The sequence below is a fragment of the Lithobates pipiens genome, unplaced genomic scaffold, assembly GCF_037356315.1.
Source record: "Lithobates pipiens isolate NorthernLeopardFrog02 unplaced genomic scaffold, aLitPip1_a1.2 Scaffold_10, whole genome shotgun sequence".
NCBI classification, from domain to species: domain Eukaryota; kingdom Metazoa; phylum Chordata; class Amphibia; order Anura; family Ranidae; genus Lithobates; species Lithobates pipiens.
The window spans coordinates 74,494,834-74,513,571 of NW_027507686.1; the positions used below are offsets into that span (position 1 = coordinate 74,494,834).

Below are 18,738 nucleotides of genomic sequence, written 5' to 3' on the forward strand. Positions count from 1 at the left end.
CGGCTGCCTGGGACTCTTCATCCTCATTGGCTGAGACAGCAGCGTGGCGCCATTGGCTCCCACTGCTGTCAAAGTCAATGAGGAGATTGTATGTGGCCGAATAGTGGCTCTGTGTCTGAATGGACACACAGAGCAGCAGCTCGGGTGCCCCCATAGAAAGCTGCTTGCTGTGCGGACACTCAGCAGGAAGGAGGGGCCTGGAGAGCCTGTGGGGGACCAGAGAAGAGGAGGATGGGGCTGCTGTGTGCAAAACCATTCCACAGAGCAGGTAAGTATAACAAAAAATGGAGACTTTAGTATTACTTTAAATAGTTTAATTTTCATTAAAAATAAATAAATCACAAAGCCGTGTTCTTTCCACACATTTTTCTGTTTCCCCACTTATGCAACTTTCTTATCTTCATTCTTCCAGCAGTGGCAGTGAGAAGTTCTTCCATTGTACTGAAGGCGTATCCCATGAGCACCGTCCAGTTCTGTAATACTAAAGAAGAGCTTATTCACATCATGTCCATTGATCTGCATTTTGCTGCACACCTCCACACATGTATAATACAGCAGGACCCATAGGAAACTATTGTATTCGATGTTCACACCATGCATGTGTTGTTGTGCAGTAAACCAGGGCCATCTTTAAAGCGGTCCTCCACCCTGAAGTGGAATTTCAGCTCATCTGATCCCTCCCCCCCTCCGGTGCCACAATCGGCACCTTTCAGGGGTGAGGGGGGTGCAGTTACCTGGATAATCCAGGTATCTGCACCCACTTCCGGGACAGACCGCCGCAGATGCCCCCCCCCCGTTGTGTTCTGGGAAACAGTTCCCAGGACACAGCGGGGACCAGCAGAGATGCGCAGCGCGACACGCGCATGCGCAGTACGGAACCGGGCAGTGAAGCCACAATGCTTCACTTCCCGATTCCCTGACATAGGATGGCGGCGGGGGCAGCAGAGAGACGAGCGATTGCTCGTCATCTGCCGCCGACATCGCTGGACCCTGGGACAGGTAAGTGTCAATTTATTAAAAGTCAGCAGCTGCAATATTTGTAGCTGCTGGCTTTTAATATATTTTTTTTTTTTTAAAAGGTGCAGAACCACTTTAAGGCAGGGCAAAAGGGGCAGATGCCCCGTGTCCTGTCATTGTTGTAGGGCCCAAAGCAGCTTCCCCATACTTGCCAAATATCTCAGTTTAAATTCCCTTTCTCAGTTTAAAACTTCCCCTGAAGTTTTAGTCCTGTGCTGTGTCCCGATATCTCAGTGTGAAGTGCTGGTACTAATGCTGCCCAGCTTTGCCCTATTGTTGTGTACAGATGACTCACCTGCAGACCCTGTGTTTACATGTAAATGTGGCGGCATTACTAAGTAAATAGCTGTGGCTAGCGGCATTGATATGTAAATAAAGGTATCAGTCATATTTATATCATGGCCCCCTGCAGTGAGGAGATGATGTGCTGTAACCTCTAGCAACCATCCAGTGAGCAGTATTACTGTACAGTAATCTCTAGCAACCAATTAACGAGCAGAAATCATTTGCTGTAAGCTCTAGCAACTAATCAGTGACCCGTAATGTGTGCTGTAACCTCTAGCAACCAGTCATTAAGCAGTAATGATATGCTGTAACCACTGGCAACCAATCGCAATTGCTGCCTGATCTGATACGGTAAACTGACTTTAAGTCTAGCTGTTATTTATTGTATGCCTCAGAGCAGGTGGAGAGTGAAGTTGCATGGGGGTGGGGGGCCCAAGAAATTTTTTACCCAGGGTCCAATCAATATTAAAGACATCCCTGCAGTAAATGGACACGGTGTGAAGAAGCTCTGTGCCTGTTCACACAGTACGATGATTGGCATTTTCTGCACTGGAAGAACGCCAGTCACACAGTTGTTATCTATGTGCCCCGTGCATAGTTGGCAACATTGTAAAAAAAAAAAAAAAAATCGTGGACACTTTTTGGCAGTAGGCGGAGTTGTATTATAATTAGGGGGCGGGCATGCGGATATGGGTGTGGCATATGAAAAGGTGAAAATGCAGTGCACAGCAAAAATATGGGCGTGGTTTACGTAAAAATAGTGGGCGTGGCTTGAAGGGGTGTGGTTATAGTCTGAGATGAATGCGGGATGGAGAGGGAAAGGGGAGAGGGATGGAGAGGGAAAGGGGGGGGGGGTGGATGGAGAGGGAAAGGGGGGGGGGGATGGATGGAGAGGGAAAGGGGGGGATGAAGAGACAGCAGCCCTCGATCCTACACCACAATAGCAATATGTGTTTTCCAGAATTTGACTATCAGCAGATAGAGACTCCAAATACCTAGTGTTAGTGCTTCAATCATCCCGGCACCATGATTGTTATGGTGTCGGGATGATTGAAGCGCATTATTTCTATTATTACATTTGAATGATTTCATTTTATATTACACTCACCATAATGCAGAATCAGTGGGAGCCATGAGCGCGTCAGATTGCCTGCCACCAGATGCCATCGGGTGCCCCATCAGAGCAGCCTTCCTCACATCTGTGTCTCCATCAGCGGAGCCCCTCCTTATATCTGGTGTCCCCATCAGTCCTCAACATCTGGTGCCCCTCTGACACCCTCCAGACTGGCCCCCTCTGACATCCTCCAGACTGGCCCCCTCTGACATCCTCCAGACTGGCCCCCTCTGACATCCTCCAGACGGAGACTGACCCCTGACAGATCCTCCAGACACCGCCGTTGCCGCACCTTTCAGTTTGAACTGCGGTGCCGCCCACCTTCCATAGACACTGGCAGCGGGGGTGGGCGACGCCGCAGTATCTCTATTGTAGATAGGGTTGCCACCTTTTCTTCAAGCCAAACCCGAACACTTTTGCGGTGCACGGCAATTTTTTTGTAGTACACGCTACAGGATTGTATAATACCTGGGACACCTTTTGGGTTACCCATAGAGAGTAGTAATGAGGTGTGCTACGGTGAACAGTGGCTGTGGCCAAATTGCATTAACAGTGGGATGGAGGACTTAAAGGGACATGGTTAAATAAAACAAAAACATTCATGTACCTATAAAATATGATTTGATTAATAAAAGAAATGTCAGTTAAAATATGAGTAGTAATATGATAAGTGGACGGTTCCGGTAGGGCAGTGGACGGTTCCAGTAGACCAGTGGACGGTGTCGGTAGGGCAGTGGACGGTGCCCATATGGCAGAGGACGGTGTTTGTAGGGCAGAGAACGGTGTTTGTAGGGCAGAGGACCTCCATCCAAAAACCTGAATCAGCTCTACTGAACCCAACCCCATATAAACTTTTCACAAGGTGGCACTGTGCATTCTACAACCCTTTCAAGCACCTTTTTATCCAGTGCCCCCTCAATAGATACCTCCATTACAGCGAGGCAAAAAAAACCTTACCTTCCAGGAGCCGCTGCAAAGATATGTGTGAACCTGTTAGGGGGCGGAGTCTGTAATACCATGCTTTCTCATGCAAAAGTGTCTGGTGGCATCGGCGCCGGCGGCTGGGTGGGAGAGAGAAACTGCACAGATAGAGAGTGCAGTGTGACCCAGCTGCAGGACATTAGCCCCACTGGAGCGAGGGAAGAAAGGGGGGTTTTGCATGCTGTTTGTGGGTAGCTGACGGGGGGGGGGGGGGTCGGATAGCTGACAGAGGGGAGGGTGGCTTACAGAGAAGGGGGGTTGCTGACAGAGGGGGGTTTCTAACAGAGAGGAGGGGTTTCTAACAGAGAGGAGGGGCTGCTGACATAGAAGGGAGCAGGCTGACAGAAGGGGGTTGACAGGGGGGTTGCTGAGAGAGAGGGGGACTGATAGGGGGGGTTGCTGACAGAAGGGTTGGCTTACAGAGAAGGGCGGGCTGACAGATGGGGATGGCTTATAGAGAGGGGGGCTGACAGAAGGGGGCTGCTTACAGAGAGGGGGACTGATAGAGGGGAGGATCCTGACAGAGGAGGGTGGCTTACAGAGAGGCGGGCTGACAGAAGGGGGCTGACGGGGGGTTGTTGACAGAGAGGGGCTGACAGAGGGGGGGGGCTGCTGACAGAGAGGGGAGTGGGCTGACAGATGGGGGTGGCCGACAGAGGGGGTGGCTTACAGAGAGGGGGGGGGCTAACAGGGGTGGTTGTTGAGAGAGAGAGGGGGGCGGCTTACAGAGAAGGGCAGGCTGACAGATGGGGATGGCTTATAGAGGGGCGGGCTGACAGAAGGGGCTGAAAGGGGGGTTGCTGAAAGAGGGGGGCTGAGAGAGAGGGGGACTGACAGCAGGGGAGGGTTGCTGACAGAGAGGGGACTGATAGAGGGGTGTTGCTGACAGAGGGGGGTGGCTTATAGAGGGGTGAGCAGACAGAAGGGGGCTGACAGGGGCGTTGTTGAGAGAGAGGGGGGGCTGACAGCAGGGGAGGGTTGCTGACAGAGAGGGGACTGAGAGGTGGGGGGGGCGGTTTGCAGAGAGGGGCGGGCTGACAGATGGGCGGAAGAGCGGATTGCAGAGAGACCTCACCTCAGTTAGGAGAAACACAGCGCGCCAGGCAGGGAGGCGGGACTCCGGCCGGCTGCGATCACCCCCAGTCCACATGTGACCACTTACCTGCTCCACCAGGCCAATCACAGACTCGAGCGCCCACACACAACTCATTCAGGCAGTCACAGGGAGCCAGCTCTTGCACAGGCAGTATGTGACAGTGTACATTGATGGTGGGCTCGGGAATCGATGCGCCGCTGTAGATGTTGCAGCCGGGACTACAGGACAGTTCAACTGTTGCTATATGTGTCCAGGATTTAGGCAGGTTGAAACTCGGGCACATGTGTCAACACCCAGAATGTCCGGGTCGAAACAAGACAGGTGGCAACCCTAATTGTAGACCAGCTTCTGGTCTTCTTTAAAATGGTGGCCGGTGGAGGCATTGTCTCTCTAAATCCTCTAAAAGGGACTCCTTTTCTGTTATTCATCTTGGAGCCTCCACCGTGAACTAGAGGCCGCGTCGGGGTGAAGGGACCCCTTTTTGGTAGTAGTAGCCTGGAGCCTCCACCCGCGAGCTCAAGGCCACGTCAAGGTGAAGGGTCTCTTTTTCAGTGGTAATTGCCTTTTGCATTTTCTTTTTCCAGCCATCATCTACTATATAAAATGCAGCGCTGTGAAAATAAATCTTTTAGTGAAGATCTCAGGAGTCACCCCCAGGGATGATAGTAAAAGAAATTGGTGGAAAGGAGTCACCTCTTGGGATGGGTGTTAAACTAGTGACTAGCAGCAGGCGTGTTCGCATGCTCCACGTGCAGAGCAGGCCAGGAAGTCGGCGCAGCGCTAATCACAGGCAGTGAGACATTGCCCAATCTCTGCAGCCGCACATCAGGACAATGTCTCACTGCCTGTGATTAGCGCAGCATTGCGCTGACTTCCTGGCGGGCTCTTCACGTGGAGCATGCGAACACGCCTGAGCTCATCCTTACTTACCACAGGTGGTGGGCACACACGCCGTATAGCGGTGGGTTAAACGAGCCTTTAAGCCATCCACTCCCGTGGATCTTAACTGGGAAATGATGGTGTGATGGTGAACCTCGATCACATCTCCAGCAGCAACCGGTGGGAGACTGGCACCAAAAAAAAAAACCCGACAGATAGACATCCCTACATGGGAATCATGAAAAAACAATAAAAGAAAAAGGGCCTCCAGATAGTGCCTGAATCCAAGTGAAAAAAGATTTTTTCTAAAAATAAATAAAAATGTACAATCACCAATCATGATGGGTATATAAAGTGATCACATAAAAAATGGTGTGGTAACGAGAGCACAATGGGCCAGCAACCCGACCTATTTTGGACAATAGTCCATCTACTGGGGCATATGCCCTTTTTATTTATTTATTTATTTTTCAGGTTGCTAGCCTAATGTGCTCTCGTTACCACGCCATTTTTATGTGATCACTTTATGTACCCATCATGATTGGTGATTGTACATTTATTTATTTTAAATAAAACAAATCTTTTTTCACTTGGATTCATGCACTATGTGGAGGCCCTTTTTCTTTTATTGTTTTTTTTCATGATTTTAAACCCTGACTGGATGCTATTGGGAGCACCGCAGACCATTCCAGCTGGTGATCGCCTTCCCATGTAGGGACATCTACCTGTCGGCACTTTTGGTGCCAGTCTCCCAACGGTTTCACTAAAATTTTCTTTTCACAGGGCTGCATTTTATAGTTTTCATTGTATTACACAATCTACTATATTGTTGATATTACCTGCTGGTCCATTATTTCACCACATTTATATGCAGGAAATATAAAACAAAACAAAAAAAAAAAAAAACATATTGTTATACTGTACGTTACCCCATGCTGTTTTTGAGGCCTGTAATAAGAGAAAAGTGGTACATTAGTGGATAAACCAGCGGATGCCCAGATTTCTACGAAGCCTTATCCGATGATGAATCTGCAAGGCAGGGGCTTGGTATGGTGAAGTCAATGCTCGGCACAGAGGACAAGTTGATGTTTGTATAAGCCATCTGTAAATACAAACAGAATGGAAAGTGTGAGCACATGGTAATGTTCTGGTGGTCCCTGCATTACACTCACAGAGGCAAATGGAACAGTTAGGCTGCTCCACTGCCGGTGGTCTCGGTGGTGTTCTGCAGCTCTGTCTCTGGGGGAACGGCTCCGGTTGTTTTCTGCCTCCTCCCGTCTCCTCCGAAGTTGTCCTCTTGTCCGGTGAGCAACTGGAGACTCTTCTCCCTCCTGACGGGATCGCATTCCACGGGACGGATGGCGTGAAGCCCGTGGCATGGTGGTGGTGATTGATGCCGGTGTGTCTGGAAAAAACTAAAATTGTTAAATACTAATACTAATATATACAATAATAGTACAATAGCAATATATTTTAATAAAAAAGCTAATAATCCCAGGAGACACAATCTGACGATGTGACTCAGTCAGCTCCCAGTGCAGGAATGTTTTGAAACAACTGCAGTCCAGTTTGAACCGGTTTGAAGCCCACTGTGACATCACACACCTCATACCAACTGCCACTTTTCTAGTATGAAAACTGACTGGGAATACCTCGGCCATGTAACACTGTAGCCAAATTCATTTTATATCATTTCATAGATTTTACATATAATTAAACTGTACTATGGTCATTTTAATGGCTGGGTATGCTGGGCATAATTCTCAGTATCTGTTCTTATTCTGTTTGTGTGGACCCTGCACAGTACCACTTCTCTTGTCCCGTATGCTGGGAGTTTTTCCCAGTATCATAATTACCTAGGTGGATGCTGCATCTGTCCCCTGGCCACTCTACATGGAGAGATGAGCGATCAAAAACTGTTGATCCCTCGGTTCGCAGAGAGCTGCAGACTGTCAGTCACCGCTCTCTGCTCTGCCCCCTCCTCACTCTCTGGGGTGCTGGGCTGTGGAGGGGGTGGAGTGGTCGGCTCAGGCTTTCAGCAGCTCACTGAGAGGCTGATCTGGGTGCTGGTCCAGGGACCTGGTGGATCCCAACTTCCATTGTTGTGATGACGCGGGTTCCTGGATCGACTTCTGTGACGTGTCACAGGAGTGCAAAACAAGCTTTGGCTGTACTTCTCCTTTAACCCCTTGCCGCCCAGGCCAATTCTGACATTTCTCTCCTTAATATAAGTCATCATTTTTTTTCTAGAAAATTACATAGAATCCCCAAACATAGATTTTTTTCTTAGCAGAGATCATAGAGAATACAATGGCGGTCATTGCAACTTTTTATCTCACGCAGTATTTATCAAATGTGTATTTTTTGGAAAAAAAAAAAATATAGTTTCATGCTTTAAAAAAGCAAAACATTAAAAAGTTAGCCCATTTTGTTTTGCATAATGTGAAAGATGAAGTTACGCCGAGTAAATAGATACCGAACATGTCATGCTTCAAAATTGCACACGCTCATGGAATGGTGCCAAACCTCGGTACTTTAAAATTCCCATAGGTGACGCTTTAAATTTTTTTACTGGTTATATGTTTTGAGTTACAAAGGAGGTCTAATCGCTAGAATTATTGCTCTCGCTCTAGCGTTCGCGGCGACACCTCACCTGGGTGGTTTTAACACCGTTTTCATATGTGGGCGGGACTTGCGTATGCATTCACTTCTGCGTGCGAGCACATGGGGACAGGGGCACTTTAACTTTTTTTCTATTTTGTGAATTTTACTTTACATGTTTTTAGTTTGACACTTTAAAAAAAATAATAATTTTGATCACTTTATTCATATTACAAGGAATGTAAACATCCCTTGTAATAGGAATATGGCATGATCGGTCCTCTTTACAATGAGATGTGGGGTCAATAAGACCCCACATCTGACCTCTAGGCTGGGACAGCTGAAATATAAAAACGATCTCAGCTTCCCAGCCGAGGCGGCGCTGTTTGAATGCAGAGGCCGGGCGTGACGTCATAACATCGCGCCCAGCCTCTAAACAGACTCTGGCGACCATCTGGTCCGCCGGAAATTTCTATGGTAAACATCCAGGCCTGGCGGATCTGTTCTCCACAGCAGTAAGTTGGTAGAAGCACCGGAGGGTGGTGGGGAGGGGATGTCCCCTCTCGCCACCCATAAGAACGATCAAGTGGCTGAGTGAGTACACCGAGGTAAATCAGGGTTCTCAGAGCACCCTCTATATCACAGTTCCCCTTTACACCGTCCTCACCGTGCACCAGAGTACGGTGTTCCCCCTTAAATCAGGGTTCCCAGATCATCCCTTATGTTAGAGTCCCCAGAGTTCTCCCTTATATCAGAGTCTGCAGAGTCCCCCCTTACAGTGTAAGAGAACTCTGTGGATTCACATGTAAAGGGGAACGGTGCTTCCAATGGGTAGTATGTGCCCTCCTGGCAGGGATCTCTGTGCCCCCATTGGGTAGTGTGTGCCCCCTGGTGGGGGATCTCTGTGCCCCTATTGGGTAGTGTGTGCCCCCATCAGGGATTTCTGTGCCCCCACTTGGTAGTGTGTGTGCCCCCAGGTGGGGATCCCTGTGCCCCATTGGGTAGTGTGTGCCAGTGTTGCCAACCTACCAGATTGAAATTTACTGGCATGACACCCAGAATTTACTGGCAAAGCCAAATTTTTACTGCCATTTTATTAATGTTAAAAAATTACAGTTTTAATTGCAAATTTCAGTATTTGGGCTACAAACAAGTACACTATCTGAATAGCAATGCAATTTAAGGTTCAATATAAAAATAGTCCATCATATTTTGTTCACCATCTCCTCCTGCCCCCTCACCTCCTGCCACCATCACCACCTCCTTCTGCCACCACCAGACACTACCAGCTCCTCCTGTCACCTCCTTCCCCAACCAGCTCCTGCCAGCACCGTCACCTCCTGCCACAAACTCCTCCTGCCCCATCACCTCCTGCCACCACCAGCCCCCTCCAGCTCCTACCAACATCACCAGCTCTGGCCCAAGCTCCTCCTGCCACCACCAGCTCCTGCCACATGCTCCTACTGCCCCCATCAGCTCATGCCACCATCACCAGCTCCTCCTGCCACCACCAGCTCCTGGCACTTCCTGCCCCCACCAGCTCCTGCCACAAACTCCTCCTGCCCCCTCACCTCCTGCCACCATCACCAGACACTACCAGCTCCTCCTGTCACCTCCTTCCCCAACCACTCAGAGTGTGACACTGTCATGTATTGTGATGTAATGTGATATACTGTTATGTAATGTGATGTGATATTCTGTCTCACAGGCAGCACTGTACACATTGCTTGGATGCAGTCCAGGCACATCTCTGCAGACAGCAGGCATGGGGGGGGGGGGGGGGATACACAAACACTGCATGGGGGATGGGATCACTTTTCTATAGGAATTTGGTGAAAAGATTAGAACTGGGAGGAGGAGGGGGCCCCTGTCCGGTGGGGTGTTGGGGGCGCCTGTCAGGTGGGGTCAGGTGTTCCGTGCCCCCCCATCAGTGGTGTCAGTTGTTTGGGGCCCCTCCGTCACTGGGGTCAGGTGTTTGGGGCCCCTGTCGGGTGGGGTGCTTGGGGCCCATGTCGGGTGGGGTGCTTGGGGCCCCCGTCGGGTGCGGTGTTTGGGGACCTGTGTTTGGGGCCCCTGTCGGGTGGGGTGTTCAGGGCCCCTGTCGGGTGAGGTGTTCGGGGGCCCCTGTCAGTGGGGTGTTCGGGAGCCCCTGTCAGTGGGGTGTTCGGGGGGCCCCTGTGATCTCTAATGGCAGCTCTGATGCTGAGTGTGAATCCTCCGGATCAGAAAGGAGGAGAGAAAACACTGACAGATCATTACAGTACAAGCCGCTCCCCTTCTCTATTGTCCCCGCCCCCCCACACATCCCGACCCTGGACCCGATCTCACTACTAAGGTGACATCACTGATAATGACACTTACTATATCTCCGATGAAGAAGCTCTGCCTGTAATCTCCAAAAAATCCGCTGTATGGCGCTGTTCCTCTGCTGTGATGAGAGCCGATAAGCCGCCTTCAAGACACAGAAGAAAATGGCGCCGGTCGGCTGACGCTTGCCTGTTATGAGCGTTATCCGCCTGTCCCCTCCGCCAATCAGTGTAAGCGCGTCTCCGCCCTATTCGCCAATCAGAGTATCGCACCTCCCCGCCCCCTCCGCCAATCAGAGTAAACCCGCCCCCCGACGCACAGGGCATGCGCAGGCTGTGACACCGCTCAGCCCTGATGTACGGACAGAAGACAGATAGCTGGAGAGAGAATTCGGCTTTCTTCTCCCTCCAGTCTGCAGGTGGCAATAGAGATCTCCGCTGTGCCGTTCTCACTCATTCTATGCCCTTGTCACATGACTGGAGGGAGGAAGAAGGATATTTCTCAGGGGGTACGTAGAAGGAGGGAGAGGGGAAAACTTACCTCAGACCTTCCCTCTCTGCTCCTCACACAGCCCCCCCCCCCTCTCAGAGCTCAGGGCTCACTATAACACATGGAGGTCACACTACTAGATTGTTCTGTGTGATAAGAGACGAATTCTATGCTCTGCACTGTCTGTCTTTCTCCAGAATAAAGCTTCTCCCATCCATGTAGATCTATACCTTATCATTACAAGAATGTCATTAAAAATGATCCTCAGTCATAGAACAGAACATGAAACCAAGATTAACCTCCCCAGAAGATTTACCCCCCATGACCAGGCCATTTTTTGCGATACGGCTCTGCGTTACTATAAGTTACAATTGCGCAGTTGTGTGACGTCTTCTGCCAGTATGTGCCCACAAAACAGAAGATTTTGTGCGGCATCTGGGCAGCAAGCACATGGTATGTGTGATGGAGATAGAGGAGGCAGCCAGGAAGATGTTCAGCAAGTGAATATAGCAGATCAGCAGAGACAGATGAGAATGCGAGGGAGGTGTCTGCCATGTAGTGTATTGTGAGAAATAAGCCTGTAGTGATTTGGGCAATTGGGCAAATTCCTAGAAGTGAGCCAAAATGTCATCATGAAGAAATATTGGTGGGGGAGGGAAGATCAATAAATGAGCCGTTGATAATTTTAAGGAGGGGGTGGGACTTTGGTATTGTAGGGGCCATAAGTTTCTGTAGTTGAATAACGATAGCTTTTCGAGTTAAAGGTTTAGGTTAAAGTCCTAGTGGAAATATATGATTTTAGAGTTGTGTTTATTAGTGGGACTTTTGGCGGTAGCCTCTAATCCTTCCCCCTATTTTGCGGCATTGGGATTAGTGGGGGGTTCGGGGGCTGGGTGTTTAATTTTAATAAAAGGGGGGGGGTTAGTTTTTTATCCCTCGTTCTGTTCTTTTATATTTGGGGGGGTTGATGGTTGTTTTTGCTTATAGTGCTGCTTTGGTGGCAGAGCCGTATCCTGAGGTGTGGGGGAGTCAAGTGGTTATAGGGTATATTGCGGTATATAATGTACTGTTATTAGTTTTATGATTAACACAAATGGGGGATAATAATAAAGTTTTGTTTTCAGGAGTCGGATGGGATGGAGGATGTAATGAGTGGTGGGGGGAGGGTAGTTTATTATGCGAGGGTGGGTGAATATTATTTTTGGGGGGGTGGGCTTTATTATTAACCTTATTTCTGGTCTTGGAGGTGGTACGAGGGCATAAGGGGGAGGAGCATTGCGAGCTGTAAGAGTAGATGTATAACTTTAATTGGAAGCAGTAATGGGGAATTATGGTAGTTTGTGTTAATTCATTTGTTACATGACGTTGTTTAATACATTTATACGGCAGTATCGTCAGTTGAATAAGTGATATAATAGGGTGTATAAGTATATTTCATTGAGCTGTCAGTATAGGAGTAAGGGGGGATTTTAACAGTATTTTGAGGGATATGAGCGAACCGTGGAATTGAACCATGGTTGTGAGGAATTAGCAGTTCTCACTACACCAGATAAGCTCGGTGAATAAAAGGATTTGAACCTTTATTTATAGAATCACAATCTAGTATTTTGGTTAAATTATATTCACAAAGGATAATTTCTGGGTTAAGGATAAGAAGGAGACCTGGTATAATATGTAGAAAAAGTAAAAGGTGTTGGCGAGATTGGTGTGGGAAAAGGGTTTTAATGTGGTTTGGTAACGGGCCTCGTTGAGTTGATCATAAGACATACAAGGTGTATGCGGTTGTGAAAATAAGGTTAAGGGCAACAATTAAAAATGCAATGAGAGATCAACTAAAAAGTGAGGCTATAATAAGTATCTCTCCTACGAAGTTAATAGTAGGGGGGGAGGCTATATTTAGTAATATAATAATTAATCATCATGCCCCTGCGAGGGGAATAATTGTTAGGGCTCCTCGTAATAAGATTATAGTTGGGCTGTTGGTGCGTTCATAAGAGGTGTTGGCCAGGCAGAAAAGGGCTGAGGAAGTAAGGCCATGGGCGATCATTATTGTAATTGCTCATGAGTAACTTCATGGAGAAGAAATTAAGACAGCGACGATTACAAGGTTTATGTGGCTAACAGAGGATATGGCAATGAGTGATTCGGGAGGGGGGTTAAAAGAAGGATATGTGCCACGGGGTGCTTTTCAAAGGGGGGCGAGAAGGGCCTGGGCAGGTAAAAATTTCTCTGCCCGGAGTGATTCTAGGGAGGGGAAGGGGGTGGGGGATAGAATATGTGTTAAGGGGTGTTTTGGGAGGGGAGAAGAATTGTGCTGGGGGGTCAAACTTCAAATCTGCCCCCCTTCTAATACAAGTCCTCTCTAACCCAAAGCACCCCCTAGCACATATTCCATCCACCACCCCCCTTCCCCTCCCTAGAATCACTCCTGGCAGCACACTTGTTACCTGCCCAGGCCCTTCTCGTCCCCCCTTTCAAGACTTGTTATTACAGACCTCTTATGGCATGTGTCCTTCCTCCCCTGCTCTTGCTCCCGGATTGTGTGCGTGAATGTCAGAGCCAAGGAGGAGGCTGCAGCTGAAAAGAAGTGCGATTGTGGAGGTGCGTGGGACGATTGGACCTGGGCACCCTGACCCTGTTTGTCAGTGTCTCAGCTGAGGGATAGCAGAAGGGAAAAAGGGAGCCGGGGCGCCCAGTGTCTATCCGATCCTGGTGTCCCCCCCTTCAATAACGACGGGGCCCAGGTGAGCCTGAAACAATGGTTGTGGGGGCCCACAGGAGCACTGACAGTTCCAGCAGGTGGCGCTGGCTGGCCCCTTGGAACACGTTCAAACTGACCGAATGGTCAGTCCGCCACTGCTTATATCCCATATCGCACTTAGAGCATGTCCCATGCACTCTTCTATACCACATAGTACACTCCATATGTAAGGTTGCCACCTGTCCGGTATTTACCTGGGCAGTCCAGGTTTTAAACCATGTGCCCAGGTCTCAGTCTGCCTGACACCCAGACACATTGTTCACACCGGAATGCGGCTCTAAGCTCCACCTGCTCAGCTCTGGGGGTGGGGGAAGGAACAGGACTAGGGTACCAGAGGTTTGGAGCAGTTCCAACAGATTCCTCTTCTACAGCAATCCGCCGGGGCATGTAATTCCTGGGAACCGCAGCACAAGCATTACTCTTCTTCCCGAAAATCATCAAATAGTCCTGGCCCTCTCTTCTATACCACTCCACTAGGGCTTTGAAATTGCTGGAAGCTGCAGCACAAGGATTTCTCCGCTGGGACTATTTGATTTTTTCCGGGCAGAAGAGGAGTAATCCTTGTGCTGCGGCTCCCGGCAATTTCAAAGCCCCGGCGGGGTGGTATAGAAGAGGGGGCCGGCACTTTAGGTTAATTGGCAGAGCCACAGCAGAAGGAACACTCTGTTGGGACTATTTGAAGATTTTAGGACAGGGGAGGAGTAATGACCCCACCCCCGCCGTCACCGCTAAGAGCGAGAGTTTCAGCAATGTGGAGGACAAAGCGAGGAGTAGAAGCAGCCATGACAGCCCCCAAGAGCTCCATCACAGCCATCTGAACTGTGCGGGGGATTTCTTCCTCCTTCTCTGCAATCCCCCCTCCCGGGACTGCTATGTGTGTACAGACCTCTGGATGTCTTCACTCACTACACACCATTCACCTTAGTAGGAGGGAGGAGGGGCAGCTGTTTGTATTCTTCCTGACCAGTGATTTCTTTCTACTAGAGGGGGGTGATCAAGGCCCCCCTATCATGTCCTCCCAGCTGGAGTTTTTTTTAACTGGAGAGGGATGAAGGGGAGTCTCTATATCCCTGGATGGGGGCCCCCTTATCACCCCTCCTACAGTCCTCCTAGCGGGAGTGCCACCTGTTCGGGATTCACCCGGACAGTCTGGGTTTTAAATCATGTGTCTGGGTTTCAGTCCACCTGAAACCCGGACACATTAAGACAGGAGTGTGGCTTGGAACAGGGCTTGACAGTATGTTTTGGGGGCACTGTGCATTACTATTCTGTTTGGAGCACCCAAAGGTGTCCCAGGTCTCTTACAATCAAACAAAAAATGTAATGTGCGCCAATAAAGTGTCCGGGTTTGGCTTGAAGAAAAGTGGCAACCCTACAGTGCCCATGAAAAATGCAGCCTGATCACACAGGGGCTGGGCTGGTGCTCCTGGGATCTGGCTGCTGGAGCTGGGCTGCTGGTCCTGAGGTCTGGCTGCTGGAGCCTGGGGTCCGGCTGCTGGAGCTGGGCTGCTGGTCCTGGGGTCTGGCTGCTGGAGCTGGGCTGCTGGTCCTGGGGTCTGGCTGCTGGAGCTGGGCTGCTGGTCCTGGGGTTCGGCTGCTGGGGCTGAGCTGCTGGTCCTGGGGTCTGGCTGCAATGGGGCTGGTGAGGCATCCCAGCCAGAAAATTCAGTACAGACCCCCCTCCTGCAGTGCATACCAATCTCCCGCAGTACAGACTCCTCTCCCACACTCCTGCAGTACAGATGCCCGTCCCGCAAAGCAGACCTCTCTCCCACAGTGCAGGCCTCCCTCCCGCAGTACAGGCCCCCCTCTGTCAGTGCAGACCCCTCTCCCTCAGTGCAGACCCTTCCTCCCACAGTACAGACCCCTCTCCCACAGTACAGACCCCTCTCCCACAGTACAGACCCCTCTCCCTCAGTGCAGACACCTCTCCCTCAGTATAGACACCTTCCCCTTAGTAGAGACCCCCCTCCGTATAGCCACCCCCTCTATCAGTAAAGACCCCCTCAGTGCAGCCACCCCGCCATCAACATAGACTACAGTGACCAGACATCCCCGGACTGAGGGCATGGTCCCCGGACCCCATTCATCCCCTGTTTTGTCCCCGCTTTTGCCACACCGATCCTGGGCAGGCAGTTTCCCAGTGGACGGGTGCCACGCTGGCTTTGAGAGGAGCCAGGTCTGTGATCGCTATCGCGGTAGTACTCGCAAAGTAGCTGAAGAGGAGGAGCTGGAGTGGCTCCAGCCTGACTGTGTGCTACTTGTAGCCGCCACTCTTCCTCCCCATTTTCAGCTAGAATAACCGGTGTTCTGCCATATAGCATCCATCCATCGGATAGTGTCCGTCCTGTAATGCGCAGGTGCAGCGCTTGCGCAGTACGGAGCAGAAGGAGATTCGGAAAATCTCCAAAGATGAACGGCGCCTGTGCCGTGAGTGGAGGTGCTAGCCCCACCATCCAAGTGGATATAGGGCTGCAAATATTAGAGGGCCCCTCATGGGCTCGCTTCACTCACCACGCTCTTTTTATTCCAACTCTCTGTCCACTCGGATGGTGGGGCTAGAACCTGGACTCACAGCGCAGGTGCCGTTCATCTTCGGCTATTTTCGGAATCTGTGTGTCCTGTGTACTGTGCATGCGCAGTACACAGTGGACACTATCCGATGGGGGACACAATGTGATAGGACACCGGCCGTGATCCCAGAGACACATGACCGCCCCCTCTCCCAGCATCCCGCCCCTCTCCTCCTACCTTTGCTTCCTCCTCCAATTACTCTCCCCGTGTTCTGGCAGATAGTGTCCTGCCATCATATAGTGTCCGCCCTGTACTGCGCATGCGCAGTACGGAGCAGAAGAAGCTTTGGAAAATCTCTGATGATGAACGGCGCCTGCGCCGTGAGTGGAGGTGGTAGCCCCACCATCCAAGCGGACATAGGTTTGGGAAAATTAGAGGGCCGCTCGCCATGCTTCGGGCTCGGCCTCGCTGCGCTTGGCTCTTTTATATTCCAACTCGATGGGGGACAGTATATGATAGGACACCGGCAGTGGCAATACATAGGGGAGAGAACAGAGCACAGTGTTCCTCCCCCTCCCTCCTGTACTGAAAAGAATTATGGGAGTTGTAGTCCAGAGGGGCGGGATTGCCTGGAGCTACAGAGTGTAATGGCCACAAGCACAAGAAGGAGGTGATTTTATGTTATAACATTTTAATAAGTAATTTTTCTCCTTCACTGGTGGGCACTGATGAGGTGGCACTGACAGGTGCCAATGATGGGCACTGACGGGCAGTGGCAATGATAGGCGGCACTGACAGACGGCACTTATGGGAACTAACAGGCGGTGTCACTGATAGGCGGAACTGACAGGCAGTGGCGCTGATAGTTGGCACTGATGGGCACTCATGCGTTGGCACTGATGGGCACTTACAGGCGGTGACACTGACAGGCAGTGGCTCTGATAGGTGGCACTGACAGGTAATGGCACTGATAGGCACTCATGCGGTGGCACTAATAAGTGGCACTGACAGGTGGCACGGATGTGCACTTATGCAATGGCACTGACAGACGGCACTGATGGGCATTCACAGGCGGCAGCAATGATGGGTGGCACTGATAGACACTCATGAGGTGGCACTAATAGGTGGCACTGATGGGCAGTAAAATCATTCTATAAACACATTCCACATACACTTCATATATAATTTGAGGAACATCTGCTTATAAAATAGTTTACTATTTGCAAAAAAAAATAATATATATATGTCCCCGGATTTCATTTTGAAAATCTGGCCACCTTAACATAGGCCCCCCCTTCATCAGCATAGACCCCCCTCCATCAGTATAAACACCCTCAGTGCAGACCCCCCTCCACTTGTGCTGGTAGTCCCCCCTCCCATAGCACCCCCAGCGTTTTTCCATGTACAAATACAATACACTGTTCAGACCTCAGAACACGCGGGATATGCACAGCGGCGTGTCCCTCCACGGACTCCCTCACCCATCCTGTGTACAGTAGTGTGGGAGTAGATGCAGTGCAGAGGGCTGGAGGGGCGGTGTACCGATCTGAGCCGAGAGCCAAGGGAAATGTTTCAGGGAGGGAGAGACAGATCATAACTTCACTTCCGCCCATAGCTCTTAAAGGGCCATTTTATTTTTTTAAATTACAAAATTATTATTTTTTATTGCATTTTAGTGTAAATATGAGATCTGAGGTATTTTGACCCCAGATTTCATATTTAAGAGGCCTTGTCATGCTTTTTTTTCTATTACAAGGGATGTTTATATTCCTAGTAATAGGAATAAAAGTGACACTTTTTTGTTTTTAAAACAGTGTAAAAATAAAAAGTAAAAGGTAAAATAAATAAGAAAAAAAATAAAAAATTTAAACGCGCCCTGTTCCGCCGAAACGAACGCATACGTAAGTAGTGCCCGCATATGAAAACAGTGTTCAAACCACACATGTGAGGTATCGCCACGATCGGTAGAGAGCAATAATGCTAGCCCTAGAACTCCTCTGTAACGCGAAATACAACCGGTAGAATTTTTTAAATGTCACCTATGGAGATTTTTAAGAGTAAAAGTTTGCCATTCCACGAGCGGACGCAATTTTGAAGCATGACATGTTGGGTATCAATTTATGCGGCGTAACATTATCTTTCTTTCTTTTTTTATGTTTTAATTCAAAAAAGTATTTTTTTCCCCAAAAAAGTGCGCTTGTAAGACCGTTGCGCAAATACAGTGTTACAAAGTATTGCAACGACCGCCATTTTATTCTCTAGGATGTTAGAAAAAAAATGTATAATATTTGGGGGTTCTAAGTAATTTTCTAGCAACTAAAAAGTGCTTTTAACTTGTAAACACCACATCTAAGGCCCTGTACACACGGTCAGACATTTCGATCAAAAAAAATCCATCAGATTTTTTCAGAAGGATTTTGGCCGAAACTAGTCTTGCATACACACGGTCGCACAAAGTTGTAGGAAAATCCGATCGTTCTGAACGAAGTGATGTACAATGTGTATGATGGGACTACGTAGAGGCCAGTAGACAATAGCTTTCATCCCCAAATTTATTCTGAGCATGCGTGGCACTTTGTGCATCGGAATTCTATACATTTGATCGGAAAAAGTCAGACTGGATGTTGGACAATTTTAGGTCCTGCTCTCAAATTTTTTCCGTCTGAAGTTCCGACGGAAAAAGCCCGCTAGAGC

General features: G+C 49.5%; 1 long non-coding RNA gene across 1 annotated transcript; it reads right to left on the bottom strand.

Annotated features, from left to right (window-relative positions):
- Positions 1 to 292: 292 nt before the first annotated feature.
- On the bottom strand, positions 293 to 5,861 carry LOC143932963 (uncharacterized). The gene is made up of 2 exons (XR_013262985.1): positions 1,574 to 5,861; positions 293 to 1,533 (listed from the first exon to the last, which is right to left on the bottom strand). It is a non-coding gene; the product is annotated as an uncharacterized LOC143932963 (long non-coding RNA).
- Positions 5,862 to 18,738: the final 12,877 nt, after the last annotated feature.